The sequence below is a fragment of the Bubalus bubalis genome, chromosome 18 (genome assembly GCF_019923935.1).
Source record: "Bubalus bubalis isolate 160015118507 breed Murrah chromosome 18, NDDB_SH_1, whole genome shotgun sequence".
Classification (NCBI taxonomy): domain Eukaryota; kingdom Metazoa; phylum Chordata; class Mammalia; order Artiodactyla; family Bovidae; genus Bubalus; species Bubalus bubalis.
The window spans coordinates 62,449,348-62,477,232 of NC_059174.1; the positions used below are offsets into that span (position 1 = coordinate 62,449,348).

General features: G+C 44.7%; 1 long non-coding RNA gene and 1 pseudogene across 3 annotated transcripts; both read right to left on the reverse strand.

The window, feature by feature from the left end:
- Positions 1-369: 369 nt before the first annotated feature.
- On the reverse strand, positions 370-27,885 carry LOC123465159 (annotated as a pseudogene).
- Positions 10,221-13,079, reverse strand: LOC123465161. 3 transcript variants are annotated; one of them, XR_006640282.1, is made up of 4 exons: positions 12,074-12,126; positions 11,895-11,930; positions 11,596-11,730; positions 10,221-10,749 (listed from the first exon to the last, which is right to left on the reverse strand). It is a non-coding gene; the product is annotated as an uncharacterized LOC123465161 (long non-coding RNA). The 3 variants fall into 3 exon arrangements; XR_006640284.1 differs by lacking the exons at positions 11,895-11,930; positions 12,074-12,126 and adding an exon at positions 13,035-13,079; XR_006640283.1 differs by lacking the exon at positions 11,895-11,930.

A 27,885-nucleotide genomic window follows, 5' to 3' on the forward strand; every position in this document is an offset into this window, starting at 1 on the left:
AGAGGAGCCTAGCGAGCTACACAATGTCATGGGTTCGCCAAGAGTCGGACATGACTGAATCGACTTAGCACGCAGACACACAGCCTCATGGGGCAAGTGGCACCACACTGGATATCTCAAACAGAATATACTTCATCTTTTTATTTGGCCAACTTGTATTGCTTTTGTTATTGTTTCATGGAAATCATTTTGTTTTAAATATAGCAGTGTGCACATGTCAATCTTAAACTTCCAATGTATCGCTCCCCTCATCCTTTCCCTCTGTAACTCTAAGTTTCTTCTCTAAGTCTCCAAGTCTGTTTCTGTCTTGTAAACAAGTTCATTTTTGTAAGCTATTACTGAACAGAGGTTTTTTTAAATTGGCTTTATTTTATTTTAAACTGAATAATTTGAAGACTCAACTTGCAAATTTTTATGCTTTACTGGAATTTTTGAAAAAGTAGGATGATCATGGGAACCTACCCAGTAAGTGCAATTGATTAGAATAACTTCTCCCAAAAGGTTAGATAGTTAAAATAGAGTAGTAGAATAGCCAGGGATTACTAAGAGGTGGTGAGATTTTTGAAGATGATCCTATAATTCTTGGACTCCACTCTTAACTTCAGAGCTGCAGGGCTGCTTTGGAGGAGGAGAAGGAGTGCCCATGGAGGAACCCCTTTAAAAGGAGATGTAGCTCTTCAATTTATAACACTCTCTGTGCTCAAAGGTTGAGGCCAGGTCAGGGTCAGCATGATCTGGTTTACATCAAATTCCTCATAGATACTGGTCTCGGCGGAGAGGTGCATGGGGCTCAGGGGAGTGGGAGTGAGCAGTCTCTCAGAGAGGGTCCTGTGGTTCATATTCAGTGGGCAAATATCACACCCTCTGCTGATGGGTCCTGAGAGGAAGGAGATGTGAATAATGGAATGAAATGTGATCTTTGAAGGCTGGGGCATTGGGCATTGGAGGGGCTCAGGCTATGGCAAGGATTTGGGTGGGAGGACTCACCTCACCATTCACTGTTCTATCTTCTTTGGGCTCTCCTTCCATGATGACAACATGTGCAAATGGAAGAGAATCAAGGCTCTTGGGGTGGGGGCGACTCTTCTAGACCTCCATATCTTTGGTGGGGACATCAAAGCCAAAAAAAAGCAGGGGTGTGCCCCAGGTTGCTGAGTCTGTCTACTCCACCTAATTAAAAAAAAAAAAAAAAAAAGCATTCCATATATAAGACCAGCCAGTGACGGACTCTCTCAGGAATCTGTGGAAACCCATAGAGCTCATCTTACATCTTCTGTTATGGACCATCCTCTAATGTGTATCAGCAGATTCCCAAGATCATAAAGTGGAGAAGAACAGATGCCTGTGGTTGAAGGGAAGAACAGGGCTTGGAATGTCCCAGCTGGCCCAGGGATTAAGGGTCAACCTTCCAGTGCAGAGAATGTGGGTTCTATACTGGGTGGGAGAACTGAGATCCCACATGCCTTGAAGCAACAATATTGCAACTGCTGATCCCACGAGCTCTGGAGCCTTGAACTGCACCCCAGCACCACAATGAGGATCCCCCATGCTGCAGCTGAGACCTGATGCAGCTAAGAATAAATTAACACATATTTTCATAAAAAGAATAGGGTTCCATGGTTCTCTGGAAGATATTCATTCAGGGATTACAACAATGGAAATCAGTTTTTAACCTACAGGAAGTGAAAAACGCCATTCTCTGCTATAAGCCCGCCTCCTCCTGTGTCACATGACGCTGTGCTTCCCTCCTTCAAACTTATGATTTTGTGTAGAACACCAGTGACAGTTTGACTAAAGCCCAAAGTGTGCCACAAGAGCAGCACTGCAATGAGAGGCCCGCCCACTGCCAGGAGAGAAAGCCCCACAGTAAGGGGTACCCAGCACAGGGAAAAGTTCAGAAATAACTTTAAAAATGGAGTGTCCTCACTCTGTGAAAAATACCGTTGGTAGCTTGATAGAGATTGCATTGAATCTATAGATTGCTTTGGGTAGTATACTCATTTTCACTATATTGATTCTTCCGACCCATGAACATGGTATATTTCTCCATCCATTAGTGTCCTTTTTGATTCCTTTCACCAGTGTTTTATAATTTTCTATATACAGGTCTTTAGTTTCTTTAGGTAGATATATTCCTAAGTATTTTATTCTTTCCGTTGCAATGGTGAATGGAATTGTTTCCTTAACTTCTCTTTCTATTTTCTCATTGTTAGTGTATAGGAATGCAAGGGATTTCTGTGTGTTGATTTTATATCCTGTAACTTTACTATATTCATTGATTAGCTCTAGGAATTTTCTGGTGGCATCTTTAGTGTTTTCTATGTAGAGGATCATGTCATCTGCAAACAGTGAGAGTTTTACATCATCTTTTCCAATTTGGATTCCTTTTTTTTTCTTTTTCTGCTCTGATTGCTGTGGCCAAAACTTCCAAAACTATGTTGTATAGTAATGGTGAAAGTGTGCACCCTTGTCTTGTTCCTGACTTTAGAGGAAATGCTTTCACTTTTTCACCATTGAGGATAATGTTTGCTGTGGGTTTGTCATATATAGCTTTTATTATGTTGAGGTATGTTCCTTCTATTCCTGCTTTCTGGAGAGTTTTTATAATAAATGGATGTTGAATTTTGTCAAAGGCTTTCTCTGCATCTATTGAGATAATCATATGGCTTTTATTTTTCAATTTGTTAATGTGGTATATTACATTGATTGATTTGCAGATATTGAAGAATCCTTGCATCCCTGGGATAAAGCCCACTTGGTCATGGTGTATGATCTTTTTAATGTGCTGTTGGATTCTGATTGCTAGAATTTTGTTAAGGATTTTTGCATCTATGTTCATCAGTGATATTGGCCTGTAGTTTTCCTTTTTTTTGGGTGTGTGTGGCATCTTTGTCATGTTTTGGTATTAGGGTGATGGTGGCCTCATAGAATGAGTTTGGAAGTTTACCTTCCTCTGCATTTTTCTGGAAGATTTTGAGTAGGATATGTGTTAGCGCTTCTCTAAAATTTTGGTAGAATTCAGCTGTGAAGCCGTCTGGACAGGGGCTTTTGTTTGCTGGAAGATTTCTGATTACAGTTTCAATTTCTGTGCTTGTGATGTGTCTGTTAAGATTTGCTATTTCTTGCTGGTTCAGTTTTGGAAAGTTGTACTTTTCTAAGAATTTGTCCATTTCTTCCACGTTGTCCATTTTATTGGCATATAATTGTTGATAGTACTCTCTTATGATCCTTTGTATTTCTGTGTTGTCTGTTGTGATCTCTCCATTTTCATTTCTAATTTTATTGATTTGATTTTTCTCCCTTTGTTTCTTGATGAGTCTGGCTAATGGTTTGTCAATTTTATTTATCCTTTCAAAGAACCAGCTTTTGGCTTTGTTGATTTTTGCTATGGTCTCTTTTGCATTTATTTCTGCCCTAATTTTTAAGATTTCTTTCCTTCTACTAACCCTGGGGTTCTTCATTTCTTCCTTTTCCAGTTGCTTTAGGTGTACTGTTAGGTTATCTATTTGACATTTTTCACGTTTCTTGAGGTATGCCTGTATTGCTATGAACTTTCCCCTTAGCACTGTTTTTACAGTGTCCCACAGGTTTTGGGTTGTTGTGTTTTCATTTTCATTCATTTCTATGCATATTTTGATTTCTTTTTTGATCTCTTCTGTGATTTTTTGTTATTCAGCAGCATGTTGTTCAGAATGAGAGAAAATAATAGCAAATGAAGCAACTGACAAACAACTAATCTCAAAAATATACAAGCAACTCCTACAGCTCAATTCCAGAAAAATAAATGACCCAATCAAAAAATGGGCCAAAGAACTAAATAGACATTTCTCCAAAGTAGACATACAGATGGCTAACAAACACATGAGAAGATGCTCAACATCACTCATTATCAGAGAAATGCAAATCAAAACCACTATGAGGTAGCATTTCACGCCAGTCAGAATGGCTGCGATCCAAAAGTCTACAAGCAATAAATGCTGGAGAGGGTGTGGAGAAAAGGAAGCCCTCTTACACGGTTGGTGGGAATGCAAACTAGTACAGCCACTATGGAGAACAGTGTGGAGATTCCTTAAAAAACTGGAAATAGAACTGCCTTATGAACCAGCAATCCCACTGCTGGGCATACACATGGAGGAAACCAGAATTGAAAGAGACATGTGTATCCCAATGTTCATCGCAGCACTGTTTATAATAGGCAGGATGTGGAAGCAACATAGATGCCCATCAGCAGATGAATGGATAAGAAAGCTGTGGTACATATACACAATGGAGTATTACTCAGCCATTAAAAAGAATACATTTGAATCAGTTCTAATGAGGTGGATGAAACTGGAGGCTTTTATACAGAGTGAAGTAAGCCAGAAAGAAAAACCCCAATACAGTATACTAATGCATATCTATGGAATTTAGAAAGATGATAACGATAACCCTATATGTGAGACAGCAAAAGAGACACAGATATATAGAACAGTCTTATGGACTCTGTGGGAGAGGGAGAGGGTGGGATGATTTGGGAGAATGGCATTGAAACATGTATAATATCATATAAGAAAAGAATCACCAGTCCAAGTTCGATGCAAGATACTGGTTGCTTGGGGCTGGTGCATTGGGATGACCCAGAGGGAGGGTACGGGGAGGGAGCAGAGAGGGGGGTTCATGATGGGGAACACGTGTACACCTGTGGCGGATTCATGTTGATGTATGGCAAAACCAATACAATATTTTAAAGTAATTAACCTCCAACTAAAATAAATAAATTTATATTAAAAAAGAAATTGCAAGAAAAATTAATAAAAATGGAACATCATTTAAAAAATAAATAATTTTTATAAAATGGATTGTCATTTAATATCTTTTTCAAAAGAAAGAATATATGTATATGAATAACTGAATCACTCTGTTGTATAACAGGAATTAACAACATCTGAAATCAACTAGACTTCAACAAACAAATAAGATAAAATAAATTAAAAAAATCAACCAGATGTGCCGATCTCTTGAAATAAATGGAACCTACTAACTACTGCTGGGGACCATCAGAAAACATGGCATTGACCCAGAAGAAGAGATTATGGAATGGAAATTGCCAGACTCTCATTTGATCTTTGTCCACCTCTTTCTTTTTTTTTTTTTAAATTATATTTTATTTTCAAACTTTACAATATTGTATTAGTTTTGCCAAATAACGAAAAGAATCCGCCACAGGTATACCTGTGTTCCCCATCCTGAACCCTCCTCCCTCCTCCCTCCCCATACCCTCCCTCTGGGTCGTCCCAAGTGCACCAGCCCCAAGCATCCAGTATCGTGCATCGAACCTGGACTGGCGACTCGTTTCATACATGATATTATACGTGTTTCAATGCCATTCTCCCAAATCTCCCCACCCTCTCCCTCTCCCACAGAGTCCATAAGACTGATCTATACATCAGTGTCTCTTTTGCTGTCTCGTACACAGGGTTATTGTTACCATCTTTCTAAATTCCATATATATGCGTTAGTATACTGTATTGGTGTTTTTCTTTCTGGCTTACTTCACTCTGTATAATAGGCTCCAGTTTCATCCACCTCATTAGAACTGATTCAAATGTATTCTTTTTAATGGCTGAGTAATACTCCATTGTGTATATGTACCACAGCTTTCTTATCCATTCATCTGCTGATGGGCATCTAGGTTGCTTCCATATCCTGGCTATTATAAACAGTGCTGCGATGAACATTGGGGTATGCGTGTCCCTTTCCCTTCTGGCTTCCTCAGTGTGTATGCCCAGTAGTGGAATTGCTGCATCATAAGGCAGTTCTATTTCCAGTTTTTTAAGGAATCTCCACACTGTTCTCCATAGTGGCTGTACTAGTTTGCATTCCCACCAACAGTGTAAGAGGGTTCCCTTTTCTCCACACCCTCTCCAGCATTTATTGCTTGTAGATTTTTGGATCGCAGCCATTCTGACTGGCGTGAAATGCTACCTCATTGTGGTTTTGATTTGCATTTCTCTGATAATGAGTGATGTTGAGCATCTTCTCATGTGTTTGTTAGCCATCTGTATGTCTACTTTGGAGAAATGTCTATTTAGTTCTTTGGCCCATTTTTTGATTGGGTCATTTATTTTTCTGGAGTTGAGCTGTAGGAGTTGCTTGTATATTTTTGAGATTAGTTGTTTGTCAGTTGCTTCATTTGCTATTATTTTCTCCCATTCTGAAGGCTACCTTTTCACCTTGCTAATAATTTCCTTTGTTGTGCAGAAGCTTTTAAGTTTAATTAGGTCCCATTTGTTTATTTTTGCTTTTATTTCCAATATTCTGGGAGGTGGGTCATAGAGGATCCTGTTGTGATGTATGTCGGAGAGTGTTTTGCCTATGTTCTCCTCTAGGACTTTTATAGTTTCTGGTCTTACATTTAGATCTTTAATCCATTTTGAGTTTATTTTTGTGTATGGTGTTAGAAAGTGTTCTAGTTTCATTCTTTTACAAGTAGTTGACCAGTTTTCCCAGCACCACTTGTTAAGAGATTGTCTTTAATCCATTGTATATTCTTGCCTCCTTTGTCAAAGATAAGGTGTCCATATGTGTGTGGAGTTATCTCTGGGCTTTCTATTTTGTTCCATTGATCAGTATTTCTGTCTTTGTGCCAGTACCATACTGTCTTGATGACTGTAGCTTTGTAATAGAGCCTGAAGTCAGGTAGGTTGATTCCTCCAGTTCCATTCTTCTTTCTCAAGATAGCTTTGGCTATTCGAGGTTTTTTGTATTTCCATACAAATTGTGAAATTATTTGTTCTAGCTCTGTGAAGAATACCGTTGGTAGCTTGATAGGGATTGCATTGAATCTATAGATTGCTTTGGGTAGTATACTCATTTTCAATATATTGATTCTTCCAATCCATGAACATGGTATATTTCTCCATCTATTAGTGTCCGCTTTGATTTCTTTCATCAGTGTTTTATAGTTTTCTATATATAGGTCTTTAGTTTCTTTAGGTAGATATATTCCTAAGTATTTTATTCTTTCCGTTGCAATGGTGAATGGAATTGTTTCCTTAATTTCTCTTTCTGTTTTCTCATTATTAGTGTATAGGAATGCAAGGGATTTCTGTGTGTTGATTTTATATCCTGCAACTTTACTATAATCATTGATTAGTTCTAGTAATTTTCTGGTGGAGTCTTTAGGGTTTTCTATGTAGAGGATCATGTCATCTGCAAATAGTGACAGTTTTACTTCTTCTTTTCCAATTTGGATTCCTTTTATTTCTTTTTCTGCTCTGATTGCTGTGGCCAAAACTTCCAAAACTATGTTGAATAGTAATGGTGAAAGTGTGCACCCTTGTCTTGTTCCTGACTTTAGAGGAAATGCTTTCAATTTTTCACCATTGAGGATAATGTTTGCTGTGGGTTTGTCATATATAGCTTTTATTATGTTGAGGTATGTTCCTTCTATTCCTGCTTTCTGGAGAGTTTTTATCATAAAATGGATGTTGAATTTTGTCAAAGGCTTTCTCTGCATCTATTGAGATAATCATTAGGGCAGAAATAAATGCAAAAGAAACAAAAGAGACCATAGCAAAAATCAACAAAGCCAAAAGCTGGTTCTTTGAAAGGATAAATAAAATTGACAAACCATTAGCCAGACTCATCAAGAAACAAAGGGAGAAAAATCAAATCAATAAAATTAGAAATGAAAATGGAGAGATCACAACAGACAACACGGAAATACAAAAGATCATAAGAGAGTACTATCAACAATTATATGCCAATAAAATGGACAACGAGGAAGAAATGGACAAATTCTTAGAAAAGTACAACTTTCCAAAACTCGACCAGGAAGAAATAGAAAATCTTAACAGACCCATCACAAGCACGGAAATTGAAACTGTAATCAGAAATCTTCCAGCAAACAAAAGCCCAGGTCCAGATGGCTTCACAGCTGAATTCTACCAAAAATTTAGAGAAGAGCTAACACCTATCCTGCTCAAACTCTTCCAGAAAATTGCAGAGGAAGGTAAACTTCCAAACTCATTCTATGAGGCCACCATCACCCTAACACCAAAACCTGACAAAGATCCCACAAAAAAAGAAAACTACAGGCCAATATCACTGATGAACATAGATGCAAAAATCCTTAACAAAATTCTAGCAATCAGAACCCAACAGCACATTAAAAAGATCATACACCATGACCAAGTGGGCTTTATCCCAGGGATGCAAGGATTCTTCAATATCTGCAAATCAATCAATGTAATACACCACATAAACAAATTGACCGCCTCTTTCTTGAGGGCGTGTTTAGCGCTGCCCTGCCCACCCCCAGGGGCTAGAAGGGACTCCTTAGTGGGAGGGATGGAGGGACCACTCCCCCCCTCTTTGTGCCGAAGGACGCGTTAAACCAAGAGGCTGAGCAACTTCAGGGTGTCAACATCCATCTCGATCACCCAGGGGCCAGACTTCAAGGGCGTCTGGTACCACAGTGTGCTGCTGACAGAGCAAGGGAGCTCTGACATGAAAGCAGGAAACCAACCCCTTAACCAACCATCGTTGGCTGCCTGAGCGGGGAATTGCCCGGGTCCCTGCCCTGGTACATTTTTCTCCATTGGTCGTTCTTTCATGTTCTTGCTCCTTCACTCTGTCACCAGCTGTGTCTTCTCCTTAGCACATGGCAGGGACTCTGTTCTCTCTTTCCCTTCCATGTTCACACCTCCTCTCTCTCTGGTTTGTTCCCTCTACTGAGTTTGTGAGTGTCTCTGCAGCCTGTCATTCTCTCCTGGGACTGCTGCTGGACTGGACACCAGACCATCTTTGACACAGAGAGCAGAAGGGACTTGTCTGTGATGATGATGTCCACAGGGTCGCTGGGAGCTGACCACTCATAGGTGGAGTGGCTGAGAGAGCCAGAGCATCTGTAGGTGCCCGGTCTTGCCAAAGTCATGGGGCCAATGAAGAAGTCAGCTAGGGCATGCCCACCAGTGAGCGTCTCTCCACGTCTCTGGAAATGCCCTGTGCTGCTTTTTTCCTGCAGGATAAATTTGTCATGCAGCATTGATGAGTGATAGCGAAGGGTCACATTCTCTCCCACCTGCATGAGGGGCCCTGGGTGGGCTGAGATGGAGGGTTTTGTGAACACACCTAGAAGCAAAGAGCTTGTGAGCTTCAGTGAGTCACCCCGCCTCAGTGCTTCCCCTGACATCTGAAGGTGTGAAAAACCTCCCCATGAGGCAGCAAAGCCAATTACCCTTCCTGTCTGTTCCTTTGCATTTTCTTTAGCCTTGTTCTCGGGCTCTGGCTCATGCTTTTCTGTTTCTCTTTGCTCAAGACCTCCGGCCTCCACTGTGTTTATTCTAAGCTCTTTAGCTGTTCGATCTGCTCTCAGCTTCCATACATAGTCAGTCACTTCAGTTGTGTCAGACTCTGTGGGGTCCCATGGACTGTAGCTCACTGTGCTCTTCTGTCCATGGGATTCTCCAGTTGAGAATACTGGAGTGGGTTGCAGTGCTCTTAACTTCATCCCATTCCTAATATGCATGGTGGGGGGCTGGGGTGGGTCTGCTTCTCTGGTAGAATATATACCAGGTGTAATACGTACCTTGGCTCCTTTCACACTCATCTCCTAGAAAGTTGCTGATGATTGGCAGGAGGTTGGGAAGGAGGTGGAGAAAAAAGGGAACATTTTCCCACCTGTGATCCCCACTTCACACCTCTGGAAACATTCCTGGGCTGACTTGGTCTTAAATGGGACCCCAGCTCCTTCATATAGGATTACAGCTCCCTACTGGGTGGCAGGTGCTGGATCCGGGTTCCTCCTCGGCCTCCCAGTTGTCAGGCCGTGGCAGCATCCTATGTAACTAATGCCTAGGGAGGCTCCTCTTTCCTGAGCCAGGGGAACACATCCCTCTATTCAACACCCTGAGTTTATTTTATTTTATTTTTTTTAATGCATACATATGGAATTTATTTTTTTTAATTTTTAAAATTTTATTTTATTTTTAAACTTTACAAAATTGTATTCGTTTTCCCAAATATCAAAATGAATCCACCACAGGTATACATGTGTTCCCCATCCTGAACCCTCCTCCCTCCTCCCTCCCCATACCATCCCTCTGGGTCGTCCCAGTGCACTAGCCCCAAGCATCCAGTATCGTGCATCGAACCTGGACTGGCAACTCGTTTCATACATGATATTTTACATGTTTCAATGCCATTCTCCCAGATCTTCCCACCCTCTCCCTCTCCCACAGAGTCCATAAGACTGTTCTATACATCAGTGTCTCTTTTGCTGTCTCGTACACAGGGTTATTGTTACCATCTTTCTAAATTCCATATATATGCGTTAGTATACTGTATCCAACACCCTGAGTTTAAACTCTCAGACTTGGTTCTCTTTCCTTGGTTCGGTTCTGGCTGGGAATGCTGAGGACGTCTTTGGCTGCACTGGCACGTGGACCTAGGGTAGGATTGCCTGCAGGCACAGGTATCCCAAGCTGGGCTGGACCCCTCCTACCTGTGACCATAATCTGCAGGGGGTCACTGACATCGGACCACACAGAGAGAGACATGTGTAGGACCCGGCATGTTTTCTGGTCACTGGCCCAATGGTGAAGGTGTTGAAATGATATCCCGGGAGCTTGGGCAAAATGGCCCCATCTCTTTTGAGCAGTCTGAATATCACAAATGGAGGACTGAAGTGACACTGAAGAGTCACAGTCTGTTCTAAGGGAACCACAGGGCTTGGCCAGGCTGACAAAGAGGGCTTGTCATATTCACCTAGGTGAGAAGGAGACACAGGCTTTGAGAGAAAAATAGGAATGATCCCCTCTCCCCACTGCCCTCAGGGGTGCTTCCCCTTCAATTCTTCCAACTCTCCTCCCCTAAAGTGCATCGCCCTGATGCTCAGGGACACCTGGGGCCTGGGGACAGACAGAGACACAGTCAACCCAGGACGGACATCATGAGGATCTAAGAATACGATTCTTGGAAGTGATTCTTTGGGTTGACAAAATGTTGAGAAACTTTCTCTGAAAACACAAAACACTGGGGATTCCCTGTTGGTCCAGTTGTTAGGACTCAGTACTTTTTCTTCCAAGGGCCCGAGTTGAATCCCTGATCAGGGAACTAAGATCCTGCAAGCTGCACAATGCAGGCAAAAGAAAACATCAGCAAAAAATTGATGCATGGACAAGAAGGGGAAGGGCTTCCCTGTTGCATTTATTGTAGCTCAAATCATAAAGAATCTTCCTGTAAGGCAGGAGAGCAGGGTTCAGTCTCTGAGTTGGCAAGATCTCCTGGTCAAGGAAATGGCAACTCACTCCTGCATTCTTGCCTGGAGAATCCCATGGATAGAGGAGCCTGGTGAGCTCCAGTCCCTGGGGTTGCCAACAGTCAGACTTGACAGAGCGACTAACGCTAACACAACTAAGCAGTGAAAAAGCCACTTGCCTGAAAAGAAGGAAGTAAACCTTGAACCTCGCTCCTTTGTTAGCTAGCCTACTCAAATCTGTGACAAGGTCCAAGTGGCCATGCCTAATGGCCAGACCCTTCCCTGGGCTCAGCTTTAGTGGGTGCTCCTGCTGATCCTGTTGTTAAGGGCCGGTTGGAGAGGCCACGACCCACCTTGTAGGAGAGGGGTCTGTGGGGTGCAGTCTCTTGCTCCTCTCTCATGATTGAAATGGCACTTGGGGGCCCAGCTCCCAGCTGACAGACTTCACACTGTCCCTTCATGTCCAGAGTCCAGACCTGGGCTAATCTCTGGGGAGAGTGAAGATGAGTATCAAGGTCAAAAGAGATAAGGGATCCACAGGGCACGGGGCTCTCACTGTACTGACAGGGGTCTCACCCTGGTCCCCCAGTGTCCTCTGCATCAGCCCCAACTGCTCTGCTCAACAGAGAAATAAGGGATGGGGAGGACTCACCCACAGCTGCCCAGATCCTCAGACTCTCACAGAATCCTAGAAGGAAAACCCTGTCAGAGATGGCTTGTCCTGATGGATCCCACGTTCCTTGCACCCTCAATCCAGGGAACCTGTTCAGTGGTGCAAGGACCCCCCGATTTACACCATAACCCTCTCTGACTGTGTCTTTCCGGACTCACCGAGACTCAGGAGGCTGAGGAGTGTGGGGCACATGGCTCTGCTTCTGTGAGACGGAAGGTACAACTGAGCAAAGCTGACTGAGTCACAGGATGCGGAAGGTGGGCAGTGCTGTTGGTACAGTCAGCTGGTTCATGTCACATGGGAAGATGGCCAGCCTCTTCTCACTCCAGGGATGGAAGTCTGACCTGAGCCACATCACAGAGCACGCCTCATGACATGACCATCACATTTTGTTTCCCTAAACACTATCAACCTCAGATATGCAGATGACACCACCGTTATGGCAGAAAGTGAAGAGGACCTCAAAAGCCTCTTGATGAAGGTGAAAGAGGAGACTGAAAAAGTTGGCTTAAAGCTCAATATTCAGAAAATGAAGATCATGGCATCTGGTCCCATCACTTCATGGCATCTGGTCCCATCACTTCATGGCAAATAGATGGGGAAACAGTGGAAACAGTGTCAGATTTTATTTTGGGGGGCTTCAAAATCACTGCAGATGGTGACTGCAGCCATGAAATTAAAGATGCTTACTCCTTGAAGGAAAGTTATGGCCAACAAGATAGCATATTCAAAAGCAGAGACATTACTTTGCCAACAAAGGTCCGTCTGGTCAAGGCTATGGTTTTTCCAGTGGTCAGGTATGGATGTGAGAGTTGGACTGTAAAGAAAGCTGAGTGCCAAAGAATCGATGCTTTTGAACTGTGGTGTTGGAGAAGACTCTTGAGAGTCCCTTGGACTGCAAGGAGATCCAACCAGTCCATTCTGAAGGAGATCAGCCCTGGGAGTTCTTTGGAAGGAATGATTCTAAAGCTGAAACTCCAGTACTTTGGCCACCTCATGCGAAGAGTTGCCTCACTGGAAAAGACCCTGATGCTGGGAGGGATTGGGGGAAGGAGGAGTAGGGGATTACAAAGGATGAGATGGCTGGATGGCATCACTGATGGGATAGTGAGGACTCACCCACAGCTGCCCAGATCCTCAGACTCACACAGAATCCTAGAAGGAAAACCTTGTCAGAGATGGCTTGTCCTGATGGATCCCACGTGAGTCTGAGTGAACTCTGGGAGTTGGTGATGGACAGGCAGGCCTGGCGTGCTGTGATTCATGGGGTCGCAAAGATTCGGACACGACTGAGCGACTGAACTGAACTGAACTGAAACACTATCAGCCTAAGAGGATTAGAACAGATCTTTCTGCTTTTAGGAAGTAGTAATGGTGATTCAGTGTATATCATGCAGGATGCTTTTCCCAAGCTCATGATAAACCTGATTAACCTTAACTCTTTGCAGAAGAGAAATCACATGTACCCACATCATATTTCAGGCTCAGTGCAGGTTGGCAATTAAAGACTCATTAATAGAGACTTTTATTCTGCATTCTTATGAGAGGACCAGACATGCATATATGGCTCTTTGAAAATATATTGTAATACATGTGATTAAGAAACTAACTGTTAGTTTCAGGTGTATGACAAAGTGATTCAGTAATACATATACATGCATCTATTGCTTCTCAAATTCTTTTCCCATTAAGGTAGTTACAGAATATTAAGTAGAATTCTCTGTTTTATACAGTAGGTCCTTCTTGCTCATCCATTTTTTTTATGTTGAAGATCTTCTTTATTTTTTATTTTATTTTATTTTTTAACTTTACAATATTGTATTGGTTTTGCCATATATCAAAATGAATCCACCACAGGTATACATGTGTTCCCCATCCTGAACCCTCCTCCCTCCTCCCTCCGCATACCATCCATTTTAATACAGCCGTCTGTATATGTCAGTCCTAAACTTCCAATTTAACCTCCCCCTGACACTATCCCCCCTGGTAACCATAACTTCATTCTCTGTGAGTCTGTTTTGCAAATAAGTTCATTTTTCTAGATGTCACAAATAAATGATATCATGTGATCTTTGTCTTTCTCTGACTCTTCCTCATATGAATTATTTCGTGACTGTGAGTGGAAACTTTGCACACACAACGCTCTCTCTGTCTCTCTCTCTTCATCCCTTTCTAATCCAAGGACCACACATGTACACAAGATAACGTGTGTAAAGATGACTGTGGTGTTTTTTTGCGAGGGGGATTTGTTCTGCCTGAAAAGGTGGACCACCTTGCTTCCTAGATACTCAGATGAGCACAAAATATGTCAAGTAGGGACTTTCAAGCTGCAGAATGCTTGAGTGAGGGGCGTGTCCACAACAATCAACTCCAAACGGGCAAAATGGCCCAGCTGTTTCAGGACTCCAAGGGCAGACATACACCCAGTTCAGCTGTTGTTCATAGACAGGAAAGAACCTCAGTAAGGGCAGCGATTCCACACCATTTTTCTGGGGGTGGGGGTCATTAAGATTAGTGATGCTTCGTAAGTAATAAATCTGGTCTCCCCTTGCTTATTATTTATGTAATGGAGTAAAAGTACAGTCACCCTTCTTAAAATTTCCTTTTATTTACTTAATATCATTTTTCAGAATTGATCTGTATTCTTTGTCATTTCAGTTTGTGCATTTTTACTTTCATTGCAGATATATAAACCAGAAATTTTTAAACATTAAAAAATTTTAATTTTATTATTTTTATTTTTATTTTTTTTTTTTATTATTTTTTTTTAAATTTTATTTTATTTTTAAACTTTACATAACTGTATTAGATTTGCCAAATATCCAAATGAATCCGCCACAGGTATACATGTGTTCCCCATCCTGAACCCTCCTCCCTCCTCCCTCCCCATTCCATCCCTCTGGGTCGTCCCAGTGCATTTTAAATATAAATTTATTTAATTGGAGGCTAATTTCTTTACAGTATTTGTACAGCAAATTGATTCAGCTTGACATTTATATTCTTTTCCATTATGATTTGTGGCAAGATACTGGATAGAATTCCCTGTGCCATACTGTAGGACCTCATTCTTTTTTTTTTTTTTTATTTAAAGGTAGGTTTTATTCTTTTTTTTTAAATTTATATTTATTTATTTTAATTGGTCCACATGCTTTACTCCGGAGAAGGCAATGGCACCCCACTCCAGTACTTTTGCCTGGAAAATCCCCTGGACGGAGGAGCCTGGTGGGCTGCAGTCCATGGGGTCCCTAGAGTCAGACACGACTGAGCAACTTCACTTTCACTTTTCACTTTCATGCATTGGAGAAGGAAATGGCAACCCACTCCAGTGTTCTTGCCTGGAGAATCCCAGGGACGGGGGAGCCTGGTCGGCTGCCGTCTATGGGGTCGCACAGAGTCGGACACGACTGAAGCGACTTAGCAGCAGCAGCATGCTTTACTTATTCTATGTATAAATAGATTTCATCTGCTAACCCCAAGCTTCCAGTTCTTCCCTCCTTGGCAACCACAAGCCTGTTCTCTATGTCTGTGAGTCTGTTCTTGTTTCATTGACATGTTCCTTTTAGATTCCACATATAGGTGATATCACATGAAAATTGTCTTTCTCTTTCTGTCTTCTTCACTTAATATGTTAATCTCCAGGTTCATCCATGCTGCTACAAATGACATTGTTTCATTTTTTAAACGTCTGAATGGTATTCCATTCTCTGTGTGTATAAACATATACATCTTCTTTATCCATTCATTTCTCGATGGACAATTAGGCTGTTTCCATGTCTTGGCTATCGTAAGTTTTGCTGCTATGAACATAGGGGTGCATGAATCTTTTCAAGGTATAGTTTTTTTACAGATATATGCTCGGGATTGGAATTGTTGGATCATATGGAAACTCTGTTTTTGTTTTTTTTGAGGAACTTCCATACTGTTTTCCACGGTGACTGCACCAGTTTACACTCCACCAACAGTGTAAGAGGGTTTCCCTCTTCTCCACATCCTCTCCAGCATCTATTATTCATCAACTGTCTAATGATGGCCATTCTGATCGGTATGAGGTGGTACCTCATTGCAGTGTCGATTTGCCTTTCTCTACTAATGAGCAATGCTGAGCATCTTTTCATATGCCTGTTGGCCATCTACGTATCTTCTTTTAAACCACAGATATCAATTGTGAGAGTGATGTCTATGGATTTTGGCTAAAATGAATGACACCTCTGCTAATGTCTCATGAATGTGCTCTGATTCCAACCTCATGTTGCTTGTCAAGGAACAGAGTGATGAGGTCTTCAGGAAAGGAAAAGTGACTCTATTTGGAAAGCCAGCAGACCAAGGTACGGCGAACATCTGCCCCAGAGAATCGTTTTATCTGAGGTAGATGGGCTTTTGGGGGAGTGAGAGGGATGGTCAAACAGTGTTTACTGAATGTAAAATAACCCTACCCCATGCGGAAGAAAATTCCAAGGAGAAGAGAGAAGAATACAGATTAAACACCCACATGTGAACTCACACTTTCACACTTACACACACACACACACACACACACACACTAAAAGAGGAGGAGGTGTGGCTGGTTGTTGCAGTGTTTTAATTAACAAATTAATGTCTGTGCTGGCTCTTTGTCGCTGTGCACAGGCTTTCTCTAGTTGTGGGAAGGGGGTTGCCCTTTTCTGTGGTTCAGGGTCTCTCACCACCGTGGCTTCTCTAGTTGTGGAGCACCTGCTCTAGGCACATGGGCTTGTGGCCCACGGGCTTAACTACCCCGAGGCATGTGGAATCTTCCCGGTCCTGGGATCGGGCCTGTGTCCCCCACATTGACAGGCATTTCCCAACCACTGGACCACCAGAGAAGCGCTGTTGCAAGCTTTCCCCCCCCGCCCTAATTTATTTATTTTTAGTTTAAGGACAACTACAATATTGTTAGTTTCTGCCATACATCAACATGGATCAGCCATAGCTATAGTTATGTCCCCTCCACTGGGAAATCTTTTACTTCTGGAATTCTTTTTTCTTGAAGCTGTCCATGCATGTCTGGTCATAATGTCCCTTTAAACCCCTGACAAGACAAAAGGTCTGTCTGTTCTGCCACTTTTTATCTCTATATGAATGGGAAAGTGTTATACCTTTTAAGTTCAGAGCCTTGAGAATAGTTTAGGCCCTCAGTCGTGTCTGACTCTTTGTGATCCCATGGGCTGCAACCCACCAGACTCCTCTGTCCGTGGGGGTTCTCCAGGCAAGAATGCTGGGGTGGGTTGCCATTTCGTGCTCCAGGAGATCTTCCCAACTCAGGGATCGACTCAGGTCTCCTATGCTGCAGGCATATTCTTTATCATCTGAGTCACCAGGAAAGCCCACCAGTAACATAATGCGATTCACTATTTCCTCCCACAATTAACATTGCCATTGTTTTCCATTTACTTTTATCATGGACATGGTGGGATTTTGGCATCATGCTTTCACTCTCAGTGTAGCATAACACTGACGTGGCATATATCATAGATTTAAAAATAGAAGTATGAATACAATGCTAGATTTCTAATAAAAAAATAAAGATATGCAACAAGCAACAAAGATTTACTATATAGCACAGGAACTATACTCAATATCTTGTAATAACCTAAAAAGGAGAATAATCTGAAAAATTATGTATGCGTGTTTGTATAACTGAAAATCACCTTGCTGTGCTGCTGAAACATTGTAAGTCAACTACACTTCAATAAAATTATCTATTATGAGATTAAAAAATGGAACCAGTGAAATAAATAAATTTTAAAACAAAATGAAAGAAAATGAAGTCACTCAGTTGTGTCCGACTCTTTGCAACCCTATGCGCTGTAGGCTGGCAGGCTCCCATGTTCATGGGATATTGCAGACAAGAATACTAGAGTGCGTTGCCATTTCCTTCTCCAAATAGTACATGCCAACTGCAGCATCCTCCCTGATGGTCTGTGTACTCACTCTCACATTCCAACTCTGCATATGGTGTATTCACATGGGCACCCTGAGCTACCCAAAAGAGCCTGAACCCAGATGGTGAGTTTGTGGAAGGTCCTGGAAGGAAGTCAGGCTGAGTCCCAGAATCTCCCCACCCCTCAATCTGCAGCTCATCTCAGGAGCCCTTCCAGGTTTCATCAGCATCACTCTAGAATCTCAGGTCTCCCACCTCGCCCCCTACCAACTTCCCGGGACTCAAGTGACATATGGGTCCCAGGAGACCTGGGAGGACCCACCTGCAGGGTTGGGGGCCTCTGGCCCAGACTCAGCCCTGCAAGTGAGAGATTTGCCACTGAAAGCTTGGGCTGATTCTCTCCCCATCAGGATCCCTGGCCCCTCAAGCTGTCTGAGCCCTGAAGTTACCATGAGGTGGGGGCAGGGTGGGCGTCCCTTGCCCTCCTGCGGTCCTCTCCCTGCCCTGCACATCTGGCCAAGGAGGAGAAGCTCAGAGAGGATGGAAGGCATGTCTGCAGCTCTGAGCACCCAGCCGCCCCTGCCCCCACACTATACAGATGAGGAGACCACGGGGCCCTAGAGGACAAACAGGATGTGGTCTCTGGAGGCCTGCCACCACCCTTCAGAGTTCCCACGGCTGTGGACTCACAGCAGGGGGTGGCCCCTCCGTGGACCTGGCTCTGATGTCTCCAGGCAGGGCTCAAGAGGCATCTCAGCCCAGACCTCATGTCTCAACTCTTTCTCTTTCTGCCTGGTCTGACCCCCTGTTCCAGAGGGTGGGACCCAGTTTCTCATCCTGAGTCAGCTGTGACAGCCTGGCTCCAAATAGGACTCAGAACTTTATTTTCCCAGTCACCTACAGAAATGGAATTTACTTCTCATCTTTGGTCAATTCATAAATTATTGCAGAGCACCTACTGTGTACCAGGCATTGGTGCCACACAGCAGAAATACACCCATGACCCAGGTAAACCCATCTTCTGTGTGTGGTTGAAGAACTCAGATTCTGCAGAATGAAGGCATCAAATGCTAACATTCAATTATTATTATTTTTTTTAGTAATCTGAGAATAACTGGGGTTCAAATCTACACTGTGAACATTCAGAAAAATGAAGATCATGACATTTGGTCCCTCACCTAAAGGCAAGAAAAAAAAAAGAAAAAAAAAAAAAAACAATGGATGATTAGGGGAAACATGGAAACAGTGACAATAACAACACAGAAGCCCCAGAATGTCTTCACTTTAATCGATCCTGACATTTCTTGGTAAAAGAGTTCTTGGGCGGTTTAGTTCTAAGGTTCTGGGGACCTTGATTTTCATCCCATTTGCCACTCAGTTCACACTGGGGTCCTCATGGTGTTATCCTCTTCAGCCCTCCGCTTGGTTGAGCCAAGCCACATTGTGCCAACAGTTGATAACTTAAAAGGCATAAGATTCTCAAATCCTTGGCTTTGGAGAAAAGAAGCAAAAAAGACAAAACATGTGAATATCGATGGATTAACACAACATGTGCAAAGCCTTGCTGGGGCAAGTGTTCTCTCTGCAGCCCTCAGTGATCTGGCGTGGAATGTCCAGTAGTATTATCTGTGATGACGGGACTTTTTAAACATCTGCTCTGTCCAGCACCATGGTACCTGGCCACATGACGCTACTGAGCACTTGAAATGTGGTGGGTGTGACTGAAGAACTGAATGGTTTACTTTATATACGTCTAGAGTCATTGTCTGTACGGCATGGCTGGGTAACTACTTTATCAGCCAGTGCGGATCCAGACTAGGGGCATCTTGTTGTCTTGTTTCTACCCCTGGAACCCCAGCATCCTCAGTGCACACGGGTGGGAAAAGGCCGAGGGGCCTTCCCTGATTGCTCAGTGGCAAAGAACCCGCCTGCCAATGCAAGAGACATGAGAGACCTGAGTTCGATCCCTGGGTCAAGAAGATCCCCTTGAGAAGGGAATGGCAACCCACTCCAGGATTCTTGCCCGGAGAATCCCATGCACCTAGGAGCCTAGCGAGCTACACAACGTCATGGGTTCGCCAAGAGTCGGACATGACTGAATCGACTTAGCACGCAGACACACAGCCTCATGTGGAAGTTACACCACACTGGATATCTCAAACAGAATATACTTCATCTTTTTATTTGGCCAACTTGCATTGCTTTTGTTATTGTTTCATGGAAAGCATTTTGTTTTAAATATAGCAGTCTGCACATGTCAATCTTAAACTTCCAATCTATCTCTCCCCTCATCCTTCCCCTCTGTAACTCTAAGTTTGTTCTCTAAGTCTACAAGTCTGTTTCTGTCTTATAAACAAGTTCATTTTTGTAAGCTATTACTGAAAACAGTTTTTTTTATTGATTTATTTTATTTTAAACTAAATAATTTGAAGACTCAACTTGCAAATTTTTATGCTTTACTGGAATATTTGAAAAAGTAGGATGATCATGGTAACCTATGCAGTATGTGCAATTAATTAGAATAACTTCTCCCAAAATGTTACATAGTTAAAACAGAGTATTAGAATACCCAGGGGATTACTAAGAGGTGGTGGGATTTTTGGAGACGATCCTATAATTGTTGAATTCCACTGTTCTCCTCAGAGCTTCGGGGCTGCTTTGGAGGAGGAGAAGGAGTGTCCACGGAGGAACCCCTTTAAAAAGAGATCTAGGTCTTCAATTTTTAACATTCTGTGTGCTCAAAGGATGGGGCCAGGTCAGGGTCAGCATGGCCTTGGTTTGCATCAAATTCCTCATAGAGGTGCATGAGGCTCAAGAGTGAACACTCTCTCAGAGAGGGTCCTGTGGTTCAAGTGGGCGAATATCACACCCTCTGCTGATGGGTCCTGAGAGGAAGGAGATGTGAATGATGGAATGAAATGTGATCTTCGAAGGCTGGGGCATTGGGCATTGGAGGGGCTCAGGCTATGGCAAGGGTTTGGGTGGGAGGACTCACCTCACCATTCACTGTTCTGTCTTCTTTGGGCTCTCCTTCCATGATGGCAACATCTGCGAATGGGAGAGAGTCAAGGCTCTTGGGGTGGGGGCGATTCTTCTAGACCTCCATATCTTTGGTGGGGACATCAAAGCCAAAAAAAGCAGGGGTGTGCCCCAGGTTGCTGAGTCTGTCTACTCCACTAAATTAAAAAAAAAAAAATCCCATATACAAGCCCAACCACTGACAGACTCTCTCAGGAATCTGTTGAAACCCAAGAAGTCCATCCTACGTATTCTGTTATGGACCATCATCTAATGCGTATCAGCAGATTCCCGAGATCATAAAGGGGAGAAGAACGGATGGCTGTGGTTGAAGGGCAGAACAGGCCTTGGAATGTTCCTGGTGGCCCAGGGATTCAGGGTCAACCTTCCAGTGCAGAGAGTATGGGTTCTATACTAGGTGGGAGAACTGAGATCCCACATGCCTTGAAGCAACTATCCTCAATGCTGCAACTGCTGAGCCCACGAGCTCTGGAGCCTTGAACTGCACCCCAGCACAGCAGTGGGGATCCCTCATGCTGCAGCTGATACCTGATGCAGCTAAGAATAAATTAACACATATTTTCATAGAAAGAACAGGGTTCCATGGGTCTCTGGAAAATATTTATTCAGGGTGTACATCAATGGAAATCAATTTTTAACCTACAGGAAGTGAAAACGTCATTCTCTGCTATGAGCCCACCTCCCCCTGGGTCAGATGACGCTGTGCTTCCCCTCCTTCAAACTTACGATTTTGCATAGAACACCAGTGACAGTTTGGCTCTTCATACTTACTTTATGGGTAACCAGTGACAGACAAGAACAGCGAGGAAGATGCTGGTATAGATGAAGGCTATCGAGAGCCTAAGGAGAAGGTGCAGCTGGCTGGAGTGGCCTTGAGGAAGCCGTGCTTCTGCCAATGATCAAATGGAAGAAGGTCTGGTTATTCGTTGCATACACCCTGCCCCTACACACAGGAGTTATTGAATCCTTGTGTCAAAGTGTGTCAGCAGCTCTCAACCTGATCAGTATGGTCTCCACTTCCCAGGAGGTACCACAGCATCCAGGAGAGATGCTAGCAGTGGATGAAGTAAAGAGGCCATGGAAGACCGGCAGATGTCTGAACCAAGGTCCCCACGGCACTGATGCAGCTTTGCTCTGCTGCCCCATGTGACAAGGCATGGTGATTTTGCATGAATGGGGACTGCTTTAATCCTCCATATATTTCCCCCTCCATCCACGTATACCTGAAATGGAATCCTCAAGAAGACATGACACTTCTATTTCTGAACTGTGGAATGTTTAGTTCATAAAACACTAACAGAGGAATAGCACATATTGAAGGTGCTCCCTAAAACTCTCCCCTTGTCCCCCGCATCCTTCCCCAAAGATACTGGTGGAGGGAGGGTAAGCGTCTCCCTTAAGCATGGGGTCAAATCACTCGGTCTTGCTTTGTTCACTTTAGAAATTCCCAGTCCCAGAGAATGAGAAACTCAATGCCCCCTCTGGTTCTAATACAGCCCATGATCTCAAATGCTGACATGACAGGGATGTTGAGGAGACCAAAGTCACAGAACTGGGAGGTGGTAGAATGAACACTCACACTGGGACCCTCTGTCTTCTCAGAAATTTGCTGAGATAGGAGACCATCTTGCTTACCTTCTGTGGTGTGTGGATCCATGATTGATGGGCAAGTACTTGTAGTGGATCCTAGGGGAAAAAAGCCAGAAGAGGTGAACAGTAACCTTCCTCGCCCCACCATAGGAGGACTCTTGTTTCTGGAAGGTTGACCTCCTGCCTGTCCTTGACTCTGTCATCTCTCAGAGCACTGATTGGGGAGGGGAGAGCTTCTGGTCCCTCACCGTGAATGCGTTGAGTAGACCTTCCATCCCAGAGAAGAGATGGTGGAAGGAGGCCGGAAGGATATGCCTGGTGATGAAAGACAGCTATAAGCAAGAGACATCCTCTCTGCACCAGGAATGAGTATCTATGCTCCTTAATTGGAAAATCACCTGTATGTCAGAGGTGCTACTGGGAAAACACTAAGAGCAAGGGGCCGATGCAATCTCTGATCCTCCCGAATGAGCCCAGCCTCTCCCCTTCCTGCCCTGACCCTTTTCTTTATTTGCCTGGATAGCCAGGACTCTGATGTGGAGCATCCAAACAGGAGGTGGAAGAGGGTTGAGATGCCATCTACCATCTGTGTTCCTCTCTGGTTGTCATTGCTTCCGTTTCTCCAGAAGCCCTAAGGTCCCCTGATGCCAGCATGGAGACCTTGAGATAGAGCTCAGTGATACAGTAAGATATTGTGGAAAAAGCCAAAAGCCTTTTGGGCCACCGCAATGTGATTTAGTGTATTGTAAAGCATGGGACTCTTCATGGGTTCTCCAGGCAAGAATACTGGAATGGGTTGCCATTTCCTCCTCCAGGGACCATGTTTTGTCAGGAATCTTCACTATGATCCGTCAGCCTTGGGTGGCCCTGCATGACTGGCTCATAGCTTCACTGAGGTATGAAGGCCCCTTCACCACTACAAGGCTGTGATCCATGAGGAGGAGATAGTGAAGGACAGAGGAGTCTGTCGTGCTGCAGTCCACAGGGTGGCAAAGAGTTGGACACAACATAGGGACTGAACAGGAACAACAAAGCCTGGGCCAGGAAGAGGTTCCTCACCTGTGACAGACAGGAACAGTGGGTCGCTGGAGTCTGACCACGAGTAGGGAGAGCGAGTGAAGGAGCCATAGCACCTGTAGATCCCACTGTGGGCTGGGGTCCCAGGACCCAGAGGAAACTCTTCCTGGAGTGCCCCATGGGGGCCCTGCCCTCCAGCGAGCAGTTGCTTAAGGTACTCCCCCTCCCTGAGCAGATGGAACTGGTCAAAGGTGGTCTCCGAGCTGCAGACCAAGGTCACGTTCTCTCCTGACCTCACCACGGGGCCCCCCTGGGCTGAGAGAGAGGGTTTCTTGGACAGACCTGGAAGGAGGAGACCTTCATCTTAGAGCACAAAGTAACTCTAGTCCTAAGTATAAGACTGAAGCCCAAAGTGTGCAACAAGAGCAGCACTGCAATGTGAAGGCCGCCCATGGCCAGGAGAGAAAGACCTATAGTAGGGGGTACCCAGCACAGGGAAAATTTCAGAAATAACTTTAAAAATGGAGTGTCATTTAAAATCCTTTTAAAAAATAAATAATTTTTTAAATGGACTGTCATTTAATATCCTTTTTTAAAGAAAGAATATATGTATATGAATAACTGAATCACTCTGCTGTACAACAGGAATTAACAACATCTAAAACCAACTAGACTTCAACAAACATAATAAGATAAAATAAATTTCAAAAATCAACCAGATGTGCCGTTCTCTTGAAATAAACAGACTACTAACTAAATAAACAGACTGCTGCTGCTGCTAAGTCGCTTCAGTCCTGTCCGACTCTGTTCCACCCCGTAGACAGCAGCCCACCAGGCTCCCTGGGATTCTCCAGGCAAGAACACTGGAGTGGGTTGCCCTTTTCTCCTCCAATGCATGAAAGTGAAAAGTGAAATAAACAGACTACTACTAAATAAACAGACTACTAACTACTGCTGGGGACCATCAGAAAACATGGCATTGACCCAGAAGAAGAGATTATGGAGTGAAAATTGCCAGAATCTCACAGGATCTTTGACCACCTCTTTCTTGAGGGCATGTTCAGTGCTGCCCTGCAAACCCCCAGGGGCTGGAAGGGACTCCTTATCGGGGAGGGCTGGAGGGACCTCTCCCCTCTCTTTGTGCAGAAGGACACGTTAAACCACGAGCTGAGCAATGTCAGGGTGTCGACCTCCATCTTGATCACTGAGGGGCCAGACTGCAAGGGTGTCTGGTACCACAGTGTGCTGCTGATAGAGGAAGGAAGCTCTGACATGAAAGTGGGAAACCAACCCCTTAACCACCCATTGTTGGCTGCCTGAGGGGGGAATTGCCCGGGTCCCTGCTCTGGTACATTTTCCTCCATTGGTCATTCTTTCATGTTCTTGCTCCTTCACTCTGTCACCAGCTGTGTCTTCTCCTTAGCACACAGCAGGGACTCTGTTCTCTTTTCCCTTCCATGTTCACACCTCCTCTCTCTCTGGTTTGTTCCCTCTCCTGAGTTTGTGAGTGTCACTACACACCTGTCATTCTCTCCTGGGACTGATGCTGGACTGGACACCAGACCTTCTGTGACACAGAGAGCAGAAGAGACTGGTCTGGCCACACTCACCTGTGATGACGATGTCCATGGGGTCGCTGGGGCTGACCACTCATTGGGGGAGCAGCTGAGAGAGCTGTAGCATCTGTAGGTACCGGCACTCGCCAAAGTCATGGGGCCAATGACGAAGTCAGCTGTGGCATGCCCACCAGTGAACATCTCTCCACGTCTCTGGAAATGCCCTGTGCTGCTTTCCTGGTGCAGGATAAACTTGTCAAACACCACCAGTGAGTGACAGCGGAGGATCACATTCTCTCCCACCTGCACAAGGGGCCCTGGGAGGGCTGAGATGGAGGGTTTTGTGAACACACCTAGGAGCAAAGAGGTTGTGAGCTTCAGTCAGTCACCCCAACTTAGCTCTTCCCCTGACATCTGAAGGTGTAAAATTCTTCCCCATTTACCAGTGGAGCCACTTACCCTTCCTGTGTGTTTTGTTGCATTCTCTTTAGCCTTGTTCTTGGGCTCTGGCTCATGCTTTTCTTTCTGGCTCATGTTTCTCTTTGCTCAAGACCTCCAGCCTCCTCTGTGCTCATTCTAAGCTCTTTAGCTGTTGGATCTGCTCTCGGGTTCATGCATGCATACTCAGTCACTTCAGTTGAGTCCAACTCTGTGCAACTCCATGGACTGTAGCCAGCCAGGGTCCTCTGACCATGGGATTCTCCAGTTGAGAATACTGGAGTGGGTTGCCATGCTCTCAGCTTCATCCCATCCCTAATATGCGTGGTGGGGGCTGGGGTGGGTCTGAGGATGCATACCCTGGCTCCCTTCACACTCATCTAGAATGTGGGCGCTGACTGCAGGACGTTGGGATGGAGGTGGAGGAAAAAGGGAACATTTCCCACCTGTGACCCCACCTCATGCCTCTGAGACATTCCTGGAACTCCTCCCTGGGGCTCCAGCTCCTTCAAATGGGATTACAGCTCCCTACCAGGTGGCAGGTGCTGGATCAGGGTCATGCCCCATCCTCCCTGCCAGTAGGCAGTGGCAGCATCCTGTCTAACTAATGCCTAGGGAGGCTCCTCCTTCCTGCACTGGGGCACCCCATCCCTCTATTCGACACCCTGAGTTTAAATGCTCAGAGTGGGTTCTCTTTCCCTGGTTCAGTGGTGGCTGGGAATCCTGAGGAAGTCTTGGGCTGCACTGGGACATGGACCTAGGGAAGGGTTGCCTGCAGGCATGGCTGTACCCAGCTGGGCTGGACCCCTCCTACTTGAGACCACAATCTGCAGGGGGTCACTGGGTATGGACCAGTAGGCTTCAGAACGTATGTAGGACCCGGCATGTTCTCCGGTCACTGGGCCAAGGGTGAAGTTATTGAAATGATGTCCTTGGAGCTCAGGCAAATGCCTTTTCCCATCTGTTTTGAACAGTCTGAATCTCTTAAGTGGAGAACGGGAGTGACACTGAAGAGTCACAGTCTGTCCTAAGGGAACCACGGGGCTTGGCCAGGCGGACAAAGACAGCTTCTCATATTTACCTAGGAGAGAAGGAGACACAGGCTTTGAGAAGAAAATGGGAACACTCAGCTCTCCCCACTGCCCTCGTGGGTGGGCTTCCCCTTTAATTATTCGAACTCTCCTCCCCTAAAGTGCATCACCCTGATGCTCAAGGACAACTGGGGCTTGGGGACAGGCAGAGACACAGTCAATCCAGGAGAGACATCATGGAAATTCTCAGGACATGAATCACTCCTTGGGTTGACAAAATAATGAAAACCTATCTCTCAAAACACAAAAAACCTGGGGATTTCTGGGCAGTCTAGTGGTTAGGACTTGGCACTTTCTCTGCCAAGGGCCTGAGTTGAAACCCTGATCAGGGAACTAAGATCCCATAAGCTGCACGATGAAGGCAAAATAAAACACCACAGAAAAATTGATGCATGGGCAAGAAGCGAAAGGACTTCCCTGTTGCATTTGTTGTAGCTCAATACGGTAAAGAATCTTTCTGCAAGGCAGGAGACCAGGGTTCAGTCCCTGAGATGGCAAGATCCCCTGGATAAGGAAATGGCAACCACCTCCATATTCTTGCCTGGAGAATCCTATGGACAGAGGAGCCTGGTGAGCTACAGTCCGTGGGGTCGAAAGGAGTTGGACACGACCGACTAACACTAACAGAACTATGCAGTGAAAAAGCCACTTGACTAAAAAGAAGGAAGTAAACCTTGAACCTCGCTCCTTTGTTAGCTAACCTACAATCACACATCAAATGTGTGACAAGGTCCAAGTGGCCCTGCCTGATGACCAGACCCTTCCCTGGGGTCAGGTCTAGTGGGCTGTCCTGCAGATCCTGTTGTTAAGGGCCAGTTGGAGATGGCATGTGCCTACTTGTAGGGGAGTGTCTATGTGCTGCAGCCTCTTGCTCCCCTCTCATGATAGAAATGGCACTCAGTGGGCCTAGCTCCCAGCTCCCAGACTTCACACTGTGCCTTCAGGTCCAGAGTCCAGAGCTGGGGTAACCTCTGGGGAGAGTGAAGATGAGTATCATTGCCAATAGGAGGACCTGGGATCCACAGGGGTCTCACCCCAGCCTCAGTGTCATCTGCATCAGCCCCAACTGCTCTGCTCAACAGAGAAATAAGGGATAGGGAGGACTCACCCACAGCTGCCCAGATCCTCAGACTCACACAGAATCCTAGAAGGAAATGCATGTCAGAGATGGCTTGTCCTGATGGACTCCTCGCTCCTTGCACCTTCATCCAGGGATTCTGGTCAGTGGTGTGAAGACCCCCCGATTTCCACCATAACCCTCTCCTACTGGGTCTTTCTGGGCTCACCGAGACTCAGGAGGCTGAGGAGTGTGGGGCGCATGGCTCTGCTTCTGTGAGACA